The sequence below is a fragment of the Leptonychotes weddellii genome, chromosome 1, assembly GCF_054177405.1.
Source record: "Leptonychotes weddellii isolate Sample4059 chromosome 1, ASM5417740v2, whole genome shotgun sequence".
Lineage (NCBI taxonomy): Eukaryota > Metazoa > Chordata > Mammalia > Carnivora > Phocidae > Leptonychotes > Leptonychotes weddellii.
In genome coordinates, this window is record NC_138369.1 from 26,630,676 (window position 1) to 26,653,092 (window position 22,417).

Here is a 22,417-nt window from a genome sequence, read left to right on the forward strand (position 1 = left end):
GAAATGGCAAGTCAAAATCCAGAAATTTATCTTAAACAATTGGTCAAATGTGCATAGATGTGTGTATCAGACTGCTCACTGCCTTTTCTTTTTATAATAGCAAAACATTGAAAGTAATCCAAATGTCTATTAATAAAGGATTGATTAGGTCCATTAGGACCTACCCATGCAGTGACATACTGTACAGTCTTTAAAAAGGATGATGTAGGGGGCGCCTTGTTGGCTCAGTCAGTAGAGTGTGCAGACTCTTGATCTTGGGGTTGTGAGTTCGAACCCTACATTGGGAGTAGAGATTACTTTAAAAAATCTTTAAAAAAAAGTGATGCAGGTCAATATTCTTTGATGTGGAATGATGTTTAGAAGAAGGTAGCATGAGAATATAATGTGTGATTTTTTTTTTTTTAATGATTTTTTAAAGGTGGGCAAAAGCCCTATATATAGAAACCTAAAAGAAAGTATCTTAAAGGATATACTCTGTATATCCTTCAAGATACTTGTTATCTCTAGGTAATAAGATTGTGGGTGATTTTTTTAAAAAATGTTTTTCTCAAAAAAAAAAACTGTCTTTCTCAATTTTTCTTTTTATGTAGCATGTGCTTCTTTTATAATCAGGAAAAAATAATAAAGCTATTGAAGAATAAATATAGTAATTAAAATATTTCCTATTTGTGGCTAGTTGAACTCTCATGACTGCTTTCATTCATAGTCTGTGTTGTAATAGAAGTGAAATACATTTCTCATATACCTTAAAAATGTTTTCTGTTTTTACTAATAAGCAAGAATGTTTTCCAGACTTTTTTTTTTTTGAAGATTTTATTTATTTGACAGAGAGAGACACAGCAAGAGCAGGAACACAAGCAGGGGGAGTGGGAGAGGGAGAAGCAGGCCTCCCACCGAGCAGGGAGCCCATTGCAGGGCTCTATCTCAGGACCCCAGGATCATGACCTGAGCCAAAGACAGACGCTTAACGACTGAGCCACCCTGGTGCCCCTGTTTTCCAGACTTTTCTAACAGGAAAGAAAAAAAAATCCATACAGGACTAAATAACAGTTTTCAGAAGAAACGCACTGAAACAGACATTTCATGATAGTATGTTGTGCCTCATTTCTTGCTGTGAAAGATTTTCCTCCATTGAGATTCCTGTAAAATCATTAAGGAGTTCAGATGTATTGAGGCAGTATAGGGTAGTGTTTAAAAGCCTGAGCTCCACTACTTACTGTCTGTGTTACTTTTAGCCATTTATGGCCTCGGTCTCCTCCTCTATAAAATGTGGGCAATACTGGGGCACCTAGCCGGTTCAGTTGGTAGAGCATGCATGCAACTCTTGATCTCGGGGTCATGAGTTCAAGCCTCATTGGGTGTAAAGCTGAATGAATGAATGAATGAATGAATGAATGAATGAAAATGTAGGCAATACCTCGCTAAGTTGTTGTGAAGATTAAACGAAGCAAGTGCTTAGCAGAGTTCCAGATACTTAGCAGTAACTAAGGAGGAAGAAGTGGTGGGACAAATAAGGGTATATAATAATAATAGTAGTGACAGTGATGATAATAATATTGGTGATGATAATATTGGCTGCTAATATTTCCCTCCTCCTAGAGGCTTGCATGAGGGCAGAGCCTTGTTTGCCACATTCACCAGCCTAAACCCTCTGACCAGACCAGGTACCTTGGTCAAGACAGGAGTGTGGTCTAGGTTCACCTAGTCATCAGTCATGCTCCCTTTAGCGTGCTATCTCTGTGTACACTGTCAAAAAAAATCTTCCGGGGCTAACAGCTCACTAGCATTTACAGAGTTGGTACTCCGTAAATATTTGTTGTGTGGATGGTGACCTAAAGCAAGCATTTCCTTTCTCTTGACAGTGCATGGTGAACTTTTAAAAGAGGGTTTTGGTCATCTTTATAAAGTATATGGAAGAAAATGTCAGGTGCAAAAACTGTTAAAAGGGAAATCTTGTTTTGATTTCTACTATTTGAATGAATCATACCAATTTTGTTTCACTTTTTTTCTCTTAGCTAGTTACCTCAGTCTTAGCTCAACTCTGTGTGCACCTGCATCCTTGTGGTGTACCTGTGATAATTTTAGAAATTTTTCACTTTATTTTCACTTAAGTTATTTTGGTTTGGGAGTATGTTTTACTTTCCACCCTAAACCCCCAAGTTCTGAGATGTATTTCAATGTTTCTATGAAATTAGAAACGTTGACCTGGCTATGAAGAATGAGAAGTATAACCACATCTGGCTGTGACATACTTATTTGCAAACACTGGGGCTTTGGGTTTGTTTGTAGGAAATTTTAGGAAATGCATGGAATAAAAAAAATGTAGAAATACTATGATAATTGATGAAGTATACCTATCAGTTACATGTTGCACAGTAAGAAGAACCCGCTCCAAAACTTTGTGGCTTACAATAATGACCATTTATTTGCACACAATTAGGGCAGGGTAGTTCTTCCACTGCTCTTGTTTGGCCTGAGGTCACTGATGTGGCTGTTGTCATCTGCAGTCTCCAGTCAGAGCTGATTGGTCTAGGGATCTGTCTAGCTGGGACAGGTCATCTGACCACCACACAATCTCTTCTTCCAGCAGTTAGACTACGTTATCCTCACATGGAGACATTGTGTTTCAAGGTGAAAGCTGCAAGGCTTCTTGAGGCCTAGGCTTAGAAGTCACACAGTCACTCTGCCACATTCTCTTGGTCAAGGCAAGCCACAAGCCCAGTCCAGAATCAAGGGTTGAAAGTAGGCACCACCTTTTGATGGAAGATGCTGCAAAGTACAGATCACAAGTCATGCTGACAGCAGTTGGTGGGGGGTGGGGGGGTGGCAGCTGTATTGTTGTGGCCATCTTTGTGAAGAGTATGCCCTTTGCTGTTGTATATTAACCCTTGTTTGACATGACTGATAAACTCTGCAGTGAGGCATAGGGTTAAGTGCTTCCCTGTGTTATCTCTTGGGATAACGGCTTTATGAGGTAGGTACTATTATTACTCCCATTTTAAAGTTGTGATAAGTGAACCTTAGGGAGGTTATGTAACTTGCCCTAGATCTTTTACCTAGTTAGTGGCAGATTCTAAAAGTTATGGAAAGTTTATCCCTGTATCAGTGCTTAAATCCATTGCTAAAGAAATTTGCGTGGATGGGGGGGAGCATATCTTTAGAAATCTCAGAAGGAAAATGCAATATCTTAAAATTTTACATGAATTCTGTCTTCTACTCCATGATACATCCCTTTGTTTTACCATAAAACCAGTATTTTAAAATTACTTGTCAAATTTTACCTCCCAAATCTTTGAGAAAATAGACTCTCCTAGACTGAAAATAATAGCTAATCAGCTAAAGGTCTTCGGTTGTAAGTATGGAAACAAAATTGGACTGCCCTAAGCAAAAAAGGAGGTTACTGGAAGGATGTGGTGTAGCTCCCCGAATTGACAATAGAGCTGAAGAACCAGGCCTGTGGACAGTCTTCACAGGGTGCTGGCCTTATTAACCTTTCCAGCTCTTTGTTAACTCCACCCTCTACTAAGAGTGTATCTCTCGGGGTCAGCCTGGGTCCTGGAAGATGCCTTGTTTCCTGCTTCACCAAGAAAGTACCTACTGGGGTGGGGGGGTTGTTCCCCAGTAGGGGAGTGAATGCAGGGCTGATAAAACCAACAGATGTCCACTATCTGAACATTTGTGCAAGCTGCTTTGTGCATTATTGATCCCATTTACTATTTGCAACATGCTGATGACCCCTGGTTCACCCCTTTCCCTCTCAACCCCACATGCCTCTAAAGGTTCTTAAGACCCAGTTTGAGAAGCAGTTTTGTGACTCCGCCATCTCTTTCCATTTCCACTAATAATAAGTGCTTACCATTCCAAGGGCAATAACATATTTATCTGTGTTTTACATAGTAATCTTTTCTATCATTTCCCTAATTTTTATTATTTTTTTAAAGATTTATTTATTTATTTTAGATGGGGGAGGGGGAGGGTTAGAGAGAGAGAGAGAATCTCAAGCAGGCTCCATGCCTAGTGTGAGTCCAAAGTGGGGCTCAATCTCATGACCCTGATATGACTTGAACCGAAATCAAGAGTCGGACGCTTAACCGACTAAGCCAACCAGCACCCCATTTCCCTGATTTTTAAAAGAAAATCATATGAACTATAATTTAGCCATTTATTGGTAACAGGGTTCCTGTTAGGAATAGTTTTACCTAGTTCATAGTGATTCCCTTAGGCCACAGTGAGATACAGTTATTGGCCCCTGCCCTGAATGTCCCCACATTGCCCTGCTTCTGTTTTTCTGTTTTCTCTACCTGTCTAGTGGCTTTCATTGTAACCTTGCTAATACTTAAAAATAAATATTTTAAATCTTACAGATTATGGGTCGAAGGAACAACCTACATTTATATAGCCTTTAGCTGTAAGTTAAACCATGTTTCTAGCAGTAAAATGTTGGCGTAAGTACAGTGTGATTTTATTCAGAGCATTTTCAAGTATATACTCCTATTTTTAATAATCTTTTGAAGTCAGAGAAAAGCATATTTTTCCTGTTTTTCAGCTGAGCAGATGGTTTAGAAAAGGTAAGCAATTTCCCCTGCGATATAGGGCTGTTGGCAGGAAAACCTAGGTATTCTGACTACCCATGCCTTTGCTGTGGACGGTTCAAGAAGGCCGGTTTCCCAACTGGAGAAGCCTCTCTTCTGGTTTCTCAGGTTTCTGGGCTGAATTGGAGATGGGTGAATATATATTGGGACACTGGTGTGTAATGGAGGTATCTAGTCCTCACCTTGGCCATTAGTAGCCACTTTTGTTTAGTCTTGCTTTGGAGGCCCAGCCTCTTTTTATATCCCCATAGATAGCCAGTTGAGAAGCCAGTTTGTCCCATCTCTTCTTGCCATGATTAGCTGGTTTTGAAGTACCTCTTGGAGCCCTTCAGTCTGGCCTTTTTTACTTCCCCACGGTGTAATTACCACCTTGTGGTATAGTCACTTGTCTTCCCAACCCCTGGACTCTTTTTTTTAAATGGTCTGCTCTGTTTTCTGCTGTTGAGGCCCACCACTACAAGGGATTCTGAGAGGAGTGTTTGACACTTGTTTAATTAGGGTCTCCAGAAGGGTTCTGTTAACAATAGGGTTGTATGAGGGCGCCTGGGTGGCTTAGATAGTTAAACAATAGGGTTGTATGTTAGGCCCTTCCCCCTTGCTTGTAAAGTTTCACTGTAGTCTGAACCATTAATGTGATCATAGTGTTAATATGGTGGTTCTTATTTAGCCAAAACTTTTTATAGAGACATCTCAGGACTTTTCTATAGCTTTTAGAACATTGTCCTAACATTTAACACTAATTTTTAAATTGTCTTTTTCTAATTTGTTTCAGGTGCTGATTTCTACAGCTTCTAAACATGTTAACACTTAATACTAATCAAAAACTGTCTTTTTCTCTTGCATTTCTAATTGTCTCATGGTCTTATTTTTGCAAGCATTTTGAACCTTTAGAATCCTTGAACTTAATCCTGAAAAGAGTGCTAGCAAAGTTCTTCACTGAAAAATGCATACTTGGGGCACCTGGATGGCTCAGTTGGTTAAGCATTAGACTCTTTTTTTCTTTTTTTAAAGATTTTATTTATTTATTTGACAGAGACAGAGACAGCGAGAGCAGGAACACAAGCAGGGGGAGTGGGAGAGGGAGAAGCAGGCTCCCCGCTGAGCAGGGAGCCCCATGTGGGACTCGATCCCAGGACTCCGGGACCACGACCCGAGCCGAAGGCAGCCGCTCAACGAGTGAGCCACCCAGGCGCCCAAGCATTCGACTCTTGATTTCAGCTCAGGTTATGATCTCAGGGCCGTGGGATCGAGCTCCATACTAGGCACAGGGTCTGTTTGTCCCCGTCCCTCTGCTCCTCCTCTCCCTCTCTTTCTTTCTCAAATGAATCTTTTTTTTTTTTAAGACTTTATTTATTTATTTGACAGAGAGAGACAGCGAGAGAGGGAACACAAGTAGGGGGAGTGGTAGAGGGAGAAGCAGGCTTCACGCCGAGCAGGGAGCCCGATGTGGGGCTTGATCCCAGGACCCTGAGATCATGACCTGAGCCAAAGGCAGACGCTTAACAACTGAGCCACCCAGGCGCCCCTCTCAAATAAATCTTAAAAAAAAAAAAAAAAAAGTGCATACTTTTCATCTGTTTATATTTTGTTCACGCTGTTAAGTTTTTTGTTTTTTTGTTTGTGCTTTGTTTTTTGCTGTTTTTAAGTTTTAGTGTTCTGAACTCAAAGACATTTTTTAGTGTTTTGGAACATAGGTCCTCTTAGCTGCCCTAAAAAGAGATATTTAAGACTCCATTCGCTGCTCCTTCCACTACCCATCCTGTTGATTACTATTGTTCTGGTAGGTATAACTATAAATCATTTGGAAATCGAAGTTAGAAAAGAGACCATTTGCCATTACATTAGGACAGTTTAAAAGGAATCACTTGTTCAAATTTACTAGCTTCCTGAAGCTAGTAAAAATGTTTATGGTTTTCAAGATTCCCTGTGAATATATTTCAACACTACAAGACAGTGAGTTAACACGTGTTTAGCTATTATAGATTATGAGAATGGTAGCTCCTAGAAAAGGTAGTATTCCAGTTTTCTGTTTAGAACTATAATGGAGCTTACCTGAAAAATCATTTGTCCTAGTAAACAGAAGGCACGATGTGATAGTAGGCAGGTTTCTTAGTGTGTCTGTTGCTTTAGCTAAGAGCCAGCCACGATTGGCTTTCCTTTCCATAGATCTGGTGTCAAGTATTAATCAGCTGTAGACTGGAAAGTTTTTATTGGCTAGCATTTGTAAGTGGAAGAAACACCAGTCTGTTTTTTATCTGTAGTCTCTCTCTTTTTTTTTAAGATTTTATTTATTTATTTGAGAGAGAGAATGAGAGAGAGAGAGCATGAGAGGGGGGAGGGTCAGAGGGAGAAGCAGACTCCCTGCCGAGCGGGGAGCCCGATGTGGGACACAATCCCGGGACTCCAGGATCATGACCTGAGCCGAAGGCAGTCACTTAACCAACTGAGCCACCCAGGCGCCCTTATCTGTAGTCTCTTAACCATTTAACTGCATATGATATCATCTGTGTGGTGTTCTTAGAGAGAAACAGTTCCTTTAAAAAAAAAACAAAAACCTGAATTAGTACTGCAGCGTATGAAAATAGTGAACGTTGACCTTGAAGAGTCTAAATGATCTAAATTAAGGTTGTGATGTGTACTAGAAAAAAAATTGCATGTTAAAGCTAGTATTCTTGTTTTTCACATTTTGAATAGTTTCTTAATTTTAAAACAAGTTATAAAATGTACTGAAAATCTTAAAATACACAAAAGCTAAAAAATATGACTTTGATTTTAAGTTTTAAGAATTCCATAAAAAAAAAGGGGAGCCTATCAGCTAGGGGCTGAGGCTGGGTCACCTTTAGGGCGCCAGGAAGGAAGAATTTGGCCCTGGCGACCATGGTGTGATGTGGTTCAAGATTCTGCCTGGGATCGGTGTCATGGCCGTGTGCTTGGTCATCCCTGGCATAGCCACGGCGCACATCCACAGGTTCAGTAACGGGGGCAAAAGGAGAAATGGGTTTCCTATTATCCATATCAGTGGAGTTTGATGCAAAGAGATAGGCGGGTCTCTGGAGTTAATCGTTACTATGCGTCAGAGGATTTGGAGAATATTGATTAAGGAAGCATTTTCCTGACTGTTGAAAAATGACTTGGTTATGCTCATCTACCCCTTCTAGAAGGTTATGCAGTGTATTAATGTAGTACATAATAAAAACAAAAAGTTAGAATTCCATAAAAGAAAAGAATTACATAAATTCGGTTCTCATGGAAGACTGAAATTTCTGAATGCTTGCAAGGTTTTTGTTTAATAACTTTTTCCTGATTGCAAAAATGAAGTGTTTGATTTGTTAATCTCCTCTTAGAACAGCGAACCGCTAAGAAAAAATAGGTTTGTGTAGAAAAATTGGAAAGTTTCACAAATACACAGAAGCAGATAACAGTTACTCATACTTTTACCACCCAAAGATACCACTACTAATATTTGATGTAGATCCACCCAGCTGGTTATAGGGTTGCCCAATTAAATATCCTTTGGAATGAATGCTTACAAGTAAGGATAATGAAGAGTAGAAACGTATATATAGTGTGGCTCAGTGGGTTAAGTTTTGTTAATCTCACTGCCTCTCAGGTGTTGCCAAAAGCTGAAGAGAGGGGCTTCTCCCCCCCAACCCCAGTTTGAGAGAAGAGAGCTATCTTGCCCTTTGGCTAGCCTTGGCTAAAGTGAGGCAGAGCATCTTTTCTGCAGACTTCCCTCTGTCTGCCTAAGTCTTTTATCTTAGCAACTGTTGTTAACTCTGAATGTCTACGGGTTGCAGAGGGAGACATTTGGAGTTCTCGGTGGAGTAGCTTGTTGAATAAGCCACATCAGTTCTTCTTCTTCATCTTTTTTTTTTTTTTATTTGAGAGGCGGAAAGAGAGTGCGGTGCATGAGAGCGCACAAGCAGGGGGAGCGGCAGGCAGAGGGAGAAGCAGACTCCCCGCTGAGCAGGGAGCCCAGACTTGTGCGGCTGGATCCCAGGACCCCGGGATCATGACCTGAGCCGAAGGCAGACGCTGAACCGACTGAGCCACCCAGGAGCCCCTAAGCCACATCAGTTCTTTTCAGCCCCCTAGAAGAATTCTTTAAATAGGCCCTTACTCAAAAGAATGTCCCAATATTCAGAAATAGAGTCACCTTCTCTATTAGAGTACTCTAATAGAGTACAAATAGTTACTTGTACTAAGTGAAAACAAGGCGGAGTGGTTAGACACTCCCAGGTGATTTCAATTAACATCTAACCTCAAATCCAGTCGACTTGATAAAAGAAAAATCCGAAGGAGCTCAGAGCAGATTATGGTATAAGCATATGCCAGTCCTCTCCAGTGGAAAAGAAAAGTGCTAATCTGGTCAGATCTGTTAAAGAGACAGGCAAGGCTGAACAAAGCAGAATTTTCTCATCCTGCTCATCTTTTGCCTTAGTGTAGAAGAAAGATTTAACCTGGGATGAAAGAGAGAAAGAAGGAAAGATGGGCAGGTGGCTAGTAATAAAAGATGGTTGGCTCTCTTTCTGTGTGCCTTGGCCTAGTGGTAAGCAGATCCCTAAGTCTGAGAAACTAGCAAAGTGAAGTGCCGCACAGGACAACTTCCCCAGGCAGGGATACAGCTTCTTGGTGTTCTGGGTGAAAATACAGCGCTGACTTTGATCCCAAGCCCTTAGTGAGAGGAAACCCAGGGAGAAGTAGGAGGAAGTAGCATCTCTTTGTAAACGTTTTATTCTTGACATGTAACAGACTCCTGCCTAGAGAATTGTGTCAACCCCTCCATTCTGCCAGCTGTCGTAGCTGTCGTTCTGGAGCGCCCTCCTGTGTTCTCCTACACTGACCAGTTTAAAAGGTGTCATTTCTGTCTGAGAATTATAAGAGCTTACACGCAGTGCTTGGTATGAAGGAATTGCTTTGGAGGATGAATAACCATTGTGATGATAACTGCTATATGCAAAAGAGGGAGATTGATGGTTTTACAAGTCTGTGGTTTGAATTCTTAGGTCTGGCAGGAAACCAAGCCCATTCAGATGGTTCTGGAGACTAATGAAAGGATTATTTTCAGAGGAATGCCAGAGTTAAGGGTGACGTGGGACTCCTATAATCCGTGGAACCAACCACAATGGAAAGCCATTATCACCATTGGGTCCAAAGGAGCAAAGAGAAGAAATAGCTTTACTGGAGTCCAACGAGAGAGCTGGAGCCCTGGAGGATTCAGCCACTGCCTGAATTTGTAGCCAAGAGCAGAGAGGGAATAAGGAAGCAATACTCCGTCCCCCACTTTCTTTCCTCCCTCTCTCTTTGATCTTCTTCCGGTGCCTTCTACTGGCCAAACCCACCTGGAGGCCCGCTTGCTTTAACCCAGTGGTTCTACCCATAAAGGTCAAGTCTTTGGGGGCACAGAGCAGGGCCAGAGTGGTGGAAAATTGGTCTGGCAATGGAGAGAGGGCAATCAAATGGAGAATTACTAGCACACACTAGTAGCATATTCATAATTGCACTTTCATCATGTTAACACATCATTCTCATCTCCTGAAATCCCAAAATAAACCTTAAAGCATGTGAACTATTATGACTCAGTTGTATCTTTTAATATAAATAGTCCAAGCAGTTATCCTACCCTTATCAAATTAATTAAATATTCAAAGAAATAATATGAACAATTCTAAGACGAATTGGAAAGTCACTGAAAGACCTTCTGTTGGGGCATTTTGTTCTTGATTAAAATTAAACTAAGATTTAAAAAAAATATGCATGTGAGCTGTACAAGTGATATATCCTAAAATACAAAAATTGTACTTTTAATCACACATTGGTGAAGGTTTTTTGTTGTTAGAATTAAGCTGCAGCAGTACCCTGGCTGGCTCAGTCCATAGAGCATGCAACTCTTGATCTTGGGGTGATTTCAAGACCCTATTGGGTGTAGAGATTACTTAAAAATAAAATCTTAAAGGGCGCCTGGGTGGCTCAGTTGGTTAAGCAACTGCCTTCGGCTCAGGTCATGATCCTGGAGTCCCGGGATCGAGTCCCGCATCGGGCTCCCTGCTCGGCGGGGAGTCTGCTTCTCCCTCTGATCCTCCCCCTCTCATGCTCTTTGTCTCCCATTCTCTCTCTCAGATAAATAAATAAAAAATCTTTAAAAAAAAATAAAATAAAATCTTAAAAAAAAGCTGCAAAAGGGAAGTGGAACTTTTTTTTTTAAAGTCTCTGCATATTATCCTTTCAGATCTATTTAACTAAGGTGGATAAATTGGCATGAAGATTCTTACTCAGCCAATCTAGAAATACAAGAAAAGATTTTAAGCTAGGGGCGCCTGGGTGGCTCAGTCGTTAAGCGTCTGCCTTCGGCTCAGGTCATGATCCCAGGGTCCGCATCAGGCTCCCTGCTCAGCGGGAAGCCTGCTTCTCCCTCTCCCACTCCCCCTGCTTGTGTTCCCTCTCTCGCTGTGTCTCTCTCTGTCAAATAAATAAATAAAATCTTAAAAAAAAAGATTTTAAGCTATTAAAATGATTTTATTGAGCACTTGGCTTTGAGAGATGTAAAGATAAAAAAGATACTTACTTTGCTTCCCAAAACTTTAAACAGTGAAGAGAGGTCCACACCCAACTATAATAGTGATAGGTCCTTTAATAGAAGCATCAGATGTGGGATTAATAAGATGGAGAAGTGGTTTAATCTGTCTTTACCAGAGATTTCTTTCCAGTGGCTCACAAATATTTATTAAAAGTTTACACTTGCCATTTTTAGAAATACGATAAAAAGATACCAAAAGGGCCTGAACTCAAGGAGCTGGGGTCAGAGTGAGTCTTTCAGTACTGTTTCATCAAGAGCAGCCAGTCTTTTGGTGGCTCCCCAATGCTTCAAAGATGGATGGCATTCAAACCCTTACCATGTCCCTCTGTGGTCTTCTGATCTGGCCCCACCTGTATCTCTGCCTCCTCAGGTGCTCTGGCCTTTTAGTTCTTCAGTCAAGCCATACTTATTAGAGTCTTTTCTCTTGAGATTTCTTTTGCCTCGGGTGCCAGCTCCACCGACATCTTAGAACACCTTTTCTGCCTCCTGGTTTCAGTTTAAATGCTGCCTCTTCACAGGATCCTTCCCTGACCTTCCAGATAAAATCCAGGGATCTTATTACTTGTTCTAAAACCCATATATATGGGGCTCCTGGGTGGCTCAGTGGGTCAAGTGTCTGCCTTCGGCTCAGGTCATGATCCCGGGGTCCTGGGATCCAGCCCCATGTCGGCCTCCCTGCTCAGCGGGGAGCCGCTTCTCCCTCTCCCTCTGACGCTCCCCCTGCTTCTTTTCTCTCTCTCTCTTTCTGTCGAATAAATAAAAATTTAAAAAAACCAAAAACTCATATATAAGCAGGCACTTTGCTCTTCTCCCTCAAACACTTAAATGTATTAGTGTAAATGTTTGATGGGTTTCTTCATTATCAGAATGTAAGTACTATGAGAGCAGGGTACCTGTCTGTTTCACAGCTGTGTCTTCAGTGCCAAGCATGGTGTTTAATAATGGTGCTCAATAAATTGTAGAAAGAAGGAAAAAGAACTGGCTTTTAACCCAGACCCCTACCACTCACCAGCTTGGTGGCTTTTGGTATCCTGCTAATTGGGAGTTAATTTCTTCCTGTAATATGGGGATAATAATGATAATGGCACTTAGTATGTGCTAAGTACTGTGCTTTTGTTATCTCCTCAATTAAACTTCATCATAGAGGTGAAATGACTTGAGGTCTGTTCATAAATAGAAAACAGGATTTAAATCCTGATCTGTTTAATTTCAAAAACTGATTGCTCTTCTCCATACCTTTATGTGATTGTCCTGGGGGGAAACCTGTAGGGGAGGTCTTTGATACAGGGTAGTAGGATGCTTGCCCATTCTGAGAATATTGACATTCATGAAGATGCAGACTTAAACCAGTTTTAGGGAATTGGAGTGTGGGATTAAGTCCATTTAGATGAAAGGGTAAATGACTTCTCCCCCCCCACCCCCAGGGGTAAGTGACTTCTAAACAGTCCTGAAGAAGTTAGCTGGGTCCAAAAGCAGAATGTAGTACAAACGCCCCAAGGGAAGAACTGGGGCCAGAGGGTGAAGAGCCTTGCAGGCTGGGCCAGGGAGTTGCTACTTGCTGTAAAACGCTGTGGGGAGACAACGATGAGTTTTATTTATTGAAAGATATTTTGGAAGTAAGAAGTCCCTTTAGAGGCCAAAGTGCCCATAGCCTTTTCCCCATTTTGTGTTTCTGTAGCAAAGGAAGCATTTTAGCTCTTTCATTCCACTGTAGCACCCAACACAGTAGTGTTTGAAAAAGGAATTAGCAGCGTGAAGTAAGGAATAGGGATTTATGTTTAGTTGTTTGGTACAATTCTGTGGTTTGTTGTTGTTTTTCTGTGAGGGTAGATGGCCTAGCCTAGTTGGGTAGCAGCCTCACACTAGTCACTTCACCTCTATAGCCTCAGTTTCTCATTTGGAAATTAGAGATAATTAAAATTTCTACCTCATAGGCTTCTTGTGCAACATCCACACAGTGCCTGGCACAAAATAAGCTTTCAGGCAGTGTTAGCTGCTGCTGTTATTAATACATATTTCCTGTCCATTCTGGCCCATGCCTCTTGAATGAATGTGCATTGTTTATTTATCAAAGACGGGTTGACTGGGACACAGGAACTGACTTTTTTTTTTTTAAGATCATGATTTTAGTGTTTACAAAGATAATAAAATTGTCAATGAAAAAAAGACAATGAATCATCTTACTGGGGTAGTCCTAGTATTTCCTAGATATGTTTATGATGAAATGCAAAATGTGAACATGAGCTACTACTTACAGAACCCATTGTGTATGCCAGGGCTGTGCTTTCTATGCATTATCCCTGGGAAGTAGGTTTGATTGTCTATTTTACAGATAAGGATGTTATCTTTCTAAGGTGTTAACAACAGACAATTGTAGAATGTAGAAGTAGACATTAAACCATGTGCTTCTCCAAATCATTTTGTGCTTTTAGCATTGTAAAGGGCTGACTTATCTCCCAACAATTTCAGCAGCTCTGCTGGGAGGAAAAAACGGTAACAGGGCTCTTAACTGTTTTTCTAATCTATTGGATTAATTGGAAGCACCAGGCATAGTGTGCTGTCTAGGTCTAGTACATAGTAGAGGCTCAAGAAATGTTTATTGACTATAAATCTTAAATCAGATTGAGTGAGAAAAAGATGACAGAGAAAAGCAGTATTAGGGGCTGACCTCAGCCTGTTTTCTACTAAAAAACAAAAACAAAACAAAAAACAAATCTGAGGTCCCCAAAGATTTTTATAGCATAGCATGTTTACACAGACTAAGTTGAAGTCTGAGGTGACAAATTTTCCTGTGTGTTGCAGGGGATTAACTCCTGTCTGTAGAGTTGTTATCTACAGAAATCTGTTTGCTTCCCACTAGGTGCCCTCACTGCTCAAGAAGCTCCTGGCTCTATCCTGTGTTGGGCTAATTAATTTAGTTTCAGTGAAGAAAAACTATGTGTAACGTTAAAATAAAACATAAATGGGAATGTGTAGTTGCTGTCATAACTCATCACTAATGTATTTCAAAGACAGATCTGACTGATATTTGTATTTTCCTTTAGCTCAGGTAAATTCAGAGTTGACATACCATTTTATGGTAATGAGGGGAGAAAGGAGACTTTCTTGCATAGAAGAGCAAGCATGCTGCATTTAGATCCAGATTTCCTCTCCCCCCCCCCGCCATAACAACAGAAAACAAAAATCTTAATTTTTTTGGAGGAACTTCATTATGATGAGGCATTTATTGGACATATCAAACCTGAAAGGTGGCCAGCCAGATGGTAATTTGATTACTAAGCATCCTCTTTATGATTTATCATGTTATACCACAAAATGAAGATAAAGAGATAATTGTGTTAATATACTATAGAAGTAGTTTATGTAGAAATTTTAAAGTATAAAACATTAAAAGACTATGATAAGAGCCAGTGCCCAGACCTTGGTTTCTAATTCCATTCTCCAGTAAAAGGAACCAGACATGACTTAATTCTATGGCTGTGGCAGGGAATAAACAAGATGAGCCTGGAGCATCTTCTAATGCCAGAAAGCACAAAAGTGCTAAAACAAAACAAAACAAAACACTAAACACACAGTAGTGGGGTATGTCAAATGAACACAGGTGCCTGAAAGAGCGCCTAGTGGGTCAAAGCTGGGACAATTTAAACAACTAAATAATATCATTTTAAATTATAGCATAAGATATAAAATAAATATAAATAAAAGATTCAATATATAGTATAATAATGTTAATATAAGTATGGAAAAATATAAAATATTAATATAAAAAGAATATCTGTGTGTCCATACTGATGTAAATAAATGATTGGATAGGTAAGCAAATAGGAAAGAATAGATAAAATCTTCCATGTATAGAAGAATTCCAAATGATTTATGTCAATAATCCTCCAAAAGGAGGTGAAACTAACTGTCCATCCCTTAAATGTGGGCTGTGCTTAGTAACATTCTTCTAAAGAATATAGTATAGAAGGGGGAAAAAAACTTTACAGTGGAGAAACTTGACAGACACTCAAGTGTCTGACACCCAGCCTCAAGTTAGCATCAACAATGATAAATGTACACTTGATATGATGTAATGAGAATGGCACTTAATCTTTGTGGTCTTCCTCCTCAAATTCGATAATCCCATTATAATTATGAGAAAACCGTTGGTAACTTGAGACTTTCTATAAAATATCTAACTAGTACTCCTCAAAACTGCTGTCAAGGTCATCAAAAAAGGAGTCTGAGAAACTTTCACAGTCTCGAAGAGGAGTAAAGAGATAGGACAACTAAATGTAATGTGATATCCTGGATGGGATTCTGGACCAGAATAAGGACATTAGGCAAAAACTAAAGAAATCTGAATAAAGTACAGACTTCAGTTCAGAATAATAGGTCAATATTGGTTCATTAGTTGTGACAAATGTAGCATACTAACGGGAGGGGTTAGCAATAGGGGAAACGGGGTGTAGGGTAGAGAGGAACAATGTGTGGTCTTCACAACCTCTCTGTAAACTTAGCATCATTCTAAAATTAAAAGCTTATTTTTACAAAAAGACAGTGGCAAGGACAAGAGTCTGTAGTTCAAGTTTAATTTTCATCATGCTGGGAGCCTGAAGTAAATAAAAAACCTTGGTGTCCTAGGCTGATTATGGTGTAAAGTGGGGCAACTCTTCTTTGCTGTCATCTTGTAAAGCCATGACAGTGTGTTTGCAGAATCAGAGAATGCAGGAATTTTAAATGTTCTCCTATGGAATTTCCTACCGGCATGACTTTTTTTCCCCCTTTGCTTCTGCCGGGTAGCAGTCCCTTGAGTGGCATTTGCTGTCCTAGTTAATCACAGGGTAGGAGAAATGAAAAACTCTCTTCTTCCCCCTCCTATGAAGTTTCAATGGGCACTGGAAATGTAGGTCAAATTGCATCACTGTAGAAAGGAGCGAACAGGAAGGTATTTATGAAGTGCTGCCAGCCTCTCTTTAGATTCCGAGTTATGATGAGCCAGTGTTGAGCCAGCTTAAGTGTGAGATACATGGAATCAGAGAGTCATGTTTTTGATGTAGTCCCAGAATGTTACATTTAATCAGTGATAAAAAGATTTCTGTCTAAAGCCCTAGTGAGAATAACTTGTACTGGATTTGTTTAATTTGCATCTCCCAGCTTCTGGAATTCTTTTTGTCTCTTATTTATTATTGGTATATTGCAGCAATTTATATTAATTTAGCCAGAGAGATGTTTGAATTGTAGAAACTATTGTTATGTGTACATGTTTGGTAATCGTATAAGTCTGATAATGTATTTTGCAAATTACACATAATCAAATGCACAGTGGGATCTTCATTAGCATACAGAAATCACGAAATATGTTTTTAAATTAGGTTTCAAGTACACCGTCCCATGGCTTTCTATTTTTTTTTTTTAAGATTTTATTTGTCCGAGAGAGAGAGAGAGAGAGAGAGAGAGAGAAAGAGGGAGAGAGAACACGCACAAGCAGGGGGAGTGGCAGGCAGAGCAGGCTGAGGGAGAAGCAGGTTCCCCGCTGAGCAAGGAGCCAGATGTGGGGGCTTGATCCCAGGACCCTGGGATCATGACCTGAGCCGAAGGCAGACGCTTACTGACTGAGCCACCCAGGTGTCCTGGCTTTCTATTTTTTTAATGGCAAAATCTTACCGATTTTAAGATAAGCCTTTAAATACATGTTTTTTTTTTTTTAACATTGTATACTACTTGCCCTTTGTTAAGACATCCAGATATTTACTGCCCAAGTGCTCTCTCTTACTCACATTGTCATGAACAGTAAGCATCCTGACAACAAAACCAGTTGTAAAACCTACTCCATTTCTACTCTTTCCTTGCCTCTATTAAGATCCTGGGTAGTTTGTATACAAAATGGGAAATCCAGTGGTAAAAAAAAAATAATTGCACAGGTTTGGGTTTTATTTAATCTTACAGGTTGCATAAATTATTCTGTGAAATATGTTTATAATCTAACATACTTTGTTATTTTTGACTTTTTATTTTGAAATAATGAAAGATTCACAGGTTGCAAAGGCAGTTCAGAGAGGACCTGGTTACTCTTCACCCAGTTCCTCCCATCAATTACATCTTTCCTATCTATACAGTACAATATCAAAACCAGGAAGGTGACATTGGTATAAAGTATGTGTGTAGTTTTGTGTCATTTTATCTCATGTGTAGATTTATTTAACCACTACCATAATCAAGATATAGAACTATTCCAAAAACAAAAATCTCCCTCATGCTATCCTTTAATGGTTATAGTCATTCCCCTTACCTTCACAACCCCTAACTCCTGGCAACCACTAATCTGTTCTCTAACACTATGATTTTGTCATTTTGGGAATGTTACATAAATGTGATTTTTTGAGATTGGCATTTTTCATTCAGCATTTTAAAAAGAATTTTAAAAGAGGCATCAGTGTTAAACATTTAAAAATTTTATTTATTTTTTAAAAGATTTTATTTGAGACAGAGAGAGAGAGAGCACAAGCTGGGGGGGGTGGTCAGAGGGAGAAGCAGACTCCCCACTGAGCAGGGAACCCGTTGTGGGGCTTGATCCCAGGACCCCGGGCAGATGCCCAACCCACCGAGCTACCCAGGCACCCCCAAAAATATATTTATTTTTAAAAGGAGTTGTTGTCCAGAGTTTGATTAACTGATTTTCAAACCTGTACTTTTCTAGTTTGGGTGTTCTATAGTCTGTTGCTATATTTGAACAGCAGCGAAAGTTGTATGTGCCGACGTAATAGCTGATTATAGCATTAACCTTACTGCCTACTGTAAAAGATGATACTGCAAAGTTAAAGGGAAAATTACCCCTGGAAAAGCCCATCCCGCCAACAAATTAAATATTGCAACTGTTTTACTGAGCAAGGAGTAAGAAAACCAAATGTATACTTTAGTTATAACAAAGTAACTGACCCACATTTGTGTTCATTTCTTCTTGAAAGAACTTTTCAAAGAGAGACTCTTTGGAACATGATACTGAAATGAATAGCAGTTTAAATATTTGCATTAATTAGATAATGAAAGATCAGAGAATTGCTATACAGATCTTCCTTGACTTATAATGGGGTTACGTCCCAATAAGCCCATCAGAAGTTGACGATGTTATAAGTCAAAGATGCATTTAAAACACCTAACCTGGGGTGCCTGGCTGGCTTAGTATGCAACTTTTGATCTCAGGGTTGTAAGTTTAAGCCCTCACTCAAAAGAGATTATTTAAAAATAAAATCTTAGGGGCGCCTGGGTGGCTCAGTCGTTAAGCGCCTGCCTTCGGCTCAGGTCATGGTTCCGGGATCCTGGGATCAAGCCCCACATCGGGCTCTCTGCTCAGCAGGAAGCCTGCTTCTCCCTCTTCCACCCCCCCTGCTTGTGTTCCCTCTCTCACTGTGTCTCTCTCTGTCAAATAAATAAATAAAAATTAAAAAAATAATAAATAAATAAAATCTTAGAAAAAAAAAATTTTTTTAAACGCCTAACCTGCCTAACATCATAGCTTAGCCCAATCTATCTTAAACCTGCTTATATTAGCCTACAGTTGTGCAAAATCATCTGACACAACGCCTATTTTATAAGAAAATGTTACTATCTCCTGTAATTCATTGAATACTGTGCTGATAGTGAAAACCAGAATGACTCTATGGGGACAGAATGCTTGTGTGTCAGTTGGGGACCCTCATGACTGCAGGGCTGACCGGGGGCTGTGGTGCTGCTGCCCAGCATCACGAGAGAGTCCTACCACATATAGCTAGCCTGGGAAAGAGCCAAATCCAAAATCGCAAGTATGGTTTCTACTGAATGTGTATTACTTTCGCACCACTGTAAAGCTGAAAACTCATTAAGTCAAAACATTGTTAAGTGAGGGACCTTCTGTATGTGGTTAGTGTGAAATGTAACCATAGGAAGGCCAGTGTCTGCATCAAGTGTCTGCATCATGGCAACACTGTCATAGTAGGAAATGGAGTCCTGTGGTAGATGAAGGATAGGAACAAACAGCCTGAGAAGGAACAAATCTTCCTTAGATGACTGTAGGTTGTTTTCTAACAAAATATAAAAAATATGCTAGGAGCCGTAGGAGGACACATTAGTGTTTTGCTGCACAGAATGATACCATGGCTCTAGGGAATCCCATGTGGCCAGACCTATGTAACTGAGCAAATAGAAGGTGAGTCCCCAGGCACCATTTTACAGCTCACTAGCAATGAAGGGGGGATGTGAGCATGCACTCCTTGGCTTGCCCAGAATTCATGTTCCTGAAAATTGTGTCAGAGCAGATTTTTTTATAAATGAGATACTCTTATAATTGGCAAATGATTTTTATTTGGCTCTAGCTCCTAACATTTTAGACAGTCTTCCTCCCCGTAGGAAAATATTCTTTGTAGTTAAAATCAGCCTCTACTTACCACTTTAACATTTTTCTTTTTCTTTTCTTTCTTTTCTTTTTTTTTTTTAAGATTTTGTTTGTTTGAGAGAGGGAGAGAGAGGGAACCAGCCAGCAAGCACAAGCTGGTGGGGGGGGGCAGGGGGAGGGAGAAGCAGACTCCCCGCTGAGCAGGGAGCTAGATCCCAGGACCCTGAGATCATGACCTGAACCAAAGTCAGATGCCTAATGCCCTGAGCCACCACTTTAACATTTTTTTCTGATCATCTTGTTTTCTTCAAGCAGCATATGATTGTATTTGAAGTAGCTGTTAGGATAGAGGAAAAGGGAAGCAATCATTTATCGATCATCAGCTGTATGCCAGGCACTGTGCAAAGTGTATTAAATAACTCTTTGTAGCACGTAAGTCAATTTTCTTGGTCAGATTTACTTAAGAGGCCTGCTGCTCAAAACAGAATATGTATGTCATGTATTATATATATTTTAAGATATATATGCTAATTTATATATAAGTAGATAAAGAATATATATTAATTTGTGTACTCATGAAGCAATGTGTGAAGTGATACGGAATATAGGGATGTAAGACCTACCCCTCCCATTAGCAGCTCTCTATCCAGATGAGGAAAACCAATTATAAGTAGAAGAAAAATCAGCTAACTATAGGAGTGAAAACTGCTCAGCGCATCAATGCAACATATATAATAAGGCAATCCATAAGTAATTACCAAATAAATCCTTCAGATTATAAATGTTGTAGTTGTTCAGAGGAGGAAAAGATTATTGATCTCTGACCCTTGATTGTGTCACCTGTAAAATGCAGATGATACCTACCTCATAGTGAGAAATGAATAAACTGTATAAGTGTAAGCCTTATTATATATATTGCCTGTTAGTACACCTTTAATAAATTGTAGCTGTACCATTAATAAGGAAAATTGTAATAGCAATAGCAGTAATGCTGTATTAGGGTGGGCTGACTGTTGCTACACAAAACTTTAGTAGCTTAATAAAATGCATGTGCATTTCTCACTCAAGTCACAGATTGGTGTAGGTTGGCAAGGAAGCTCTTGCTTTACCCAGTCATCAAGGGGTGAAGTTTTGTGGCTCTGCCCACCTCTAGGGGCTTGGAGCCCTCTCCATTTTACCAGCCTAGGGTATGAGAGACTGAGGATCAAAACAAGGAGGTTTATATGGATCAAGCCTAGAAGTGGAACCCAACGTTTCTCTTCATATTTTAAGGACTCACATAGCTACACCTTACTGCAATGGATATTGGCAAGTTTAGTCTGTGTGTTCAGGAAGGTGAAGAATGTGGATATAGGTTGACATTGGCAATCTTTATCTCAAATAATATTTAGAAAGGCTTATTAAAGAAGGGGTACTGTCCCTGGATCTTTTAGAAAAGCCAGTAAAAGTTGTAGTAGGTTGCCCAGCCTGCCTTTATTTAGGTGGCCTTACTTAAAGAGGAAGGGTAAAAGAATTAAAAAACAAACAAAAAACCCCACAAAACCCTGCAAGCATTATCAATAAAAATTACGTATTTATCGCACTAGCAGCTGCCTCTACTGTGAGCCATTTGGTAGTGACCTTAGGCAAGCTATTTTACTACTTTAGACCTCCATTTCTCACTTCTAAACCTTCTTCATAGAGCTGTGGGGAACATTAAACAGGACAGTGCATGTGAAGTACTTAGGACAGGGGCTGGCCCAGAGTAAACACTCAGTAAAAGTTGTTACTGTTATTGGTAGTGTTAATAAGTATGCCTCCAGAGTGAAATACTTGCTAGCTGTTCATTTATTTGACATCTTTCCTAAACGACTGTGTTAGAATAGCAGAGAAGGATTTGAGCATATTTGTGTGGATTTTAGAATTCTATAACCCTACTCCAGTAACAGGAGATTAATGTTCCCCTGGCTGAATATTGGGGGAGAAACCCCTTCTGTCCCTCCTAGGCTCCCGTCTTCCTTGTCAACACCACAGACTTTTTAATTCCCCTATCAAGAGGACAACAGGAGTCATGGACTTTACTTTTCATCCCTTCTTCCCCTTTTTCCGCGATAGGTGGATTTGGCTGGGAAGAATGAGGGTAGATGCCAGAACAGCTCCATATTGCTCAGGCGTAATTGCAAGTTCTCAGCAAGACAGGAACATCCCCCCCACACACACCCCCTACCCCCAGGCCCACATTATCTTGAGTGGTTGGGTAGCTGTTAGATCCTGGAGTTCCATTGAATTCAATTCTATTCAGTAGGGTTTTATGACCGCTTAGCATATCAGGCCCTGGGGATGCAAGGGTGAAATGTTGCAGACCCTGCCTCGAAGAAGCCCACAGAAGCAGGGAGGTGTGATGACCTGAAGAGTTTATCTGAGTTTGTTTTGAAGGCTGGATGTGAGTTACTTGGAAGGTAGGAAGGAAGGAGTGTAGGGTGGTAGGAACAGCAGGTGGGGAGAAACAGAGGGAGGAATTGCTGTGCAGGGTAGCAGTAGAAGGAACGGTTTTCAGCTCCACATTAGTATGCAGCTGCCACAGTTCTGCCCCTTTTGGGCCTCATCTCACAAGTCTCAGTTTTTTCTCTGCTAAAGGAGGATCATAAAAGTTCCTACATCATAGAACTGGGAAGATGAAGTGAGAATGCATGTAAAGGGTTTACTGTGTGTTGAAACTGGGCGCGCAGTAAGTGCTTAGTGAATGTCAGCCACTGTTAGTGTCCTGTGCTTTTGTAATAGACCTGCAAATCTACTGACTTGAGCAAGTATTTTGCACAAATTGGAGAATTATTGACAGTTTTACTATTCTTTTTGTTTTTCCTTTAGGCTAATGGTGAAATAGTGTACTATAGTCACACTTGATGGACAGATGGC

General features: G+C 40.2%; 2 protein-coding genes and 1 pseudogene across 3 annotated transcripts in view; 2 read left to right on the plus strand and 1 right to left on the minus strand.

The window, feature by feature from the left end:
• Positions 1-22,417, minus strand: part of THOC7 (THO complex subunit 7) — a 331,341-nt gene that overhangs the window by 29,539 nt on the left and 279,385 nt on the right. The gene's annotated exons all lie outside the window — the stretch shown is intronic.
• Positions 1-22,417, plus strand: part of ATXN7 (ataxin 7) — a 138,864-nt gene that overhangs the window by 6,815 nt on the left and 109,632 nt on the right. The window lies entirely within an intron of this gene.
• LOC145721604 (NADH dehydrogenase [ubiquinone] 1 alpha subcomplex subunit 1 pseudogene) lies at positions 14-10,547 on the plus strand (annotated as a pseudogene).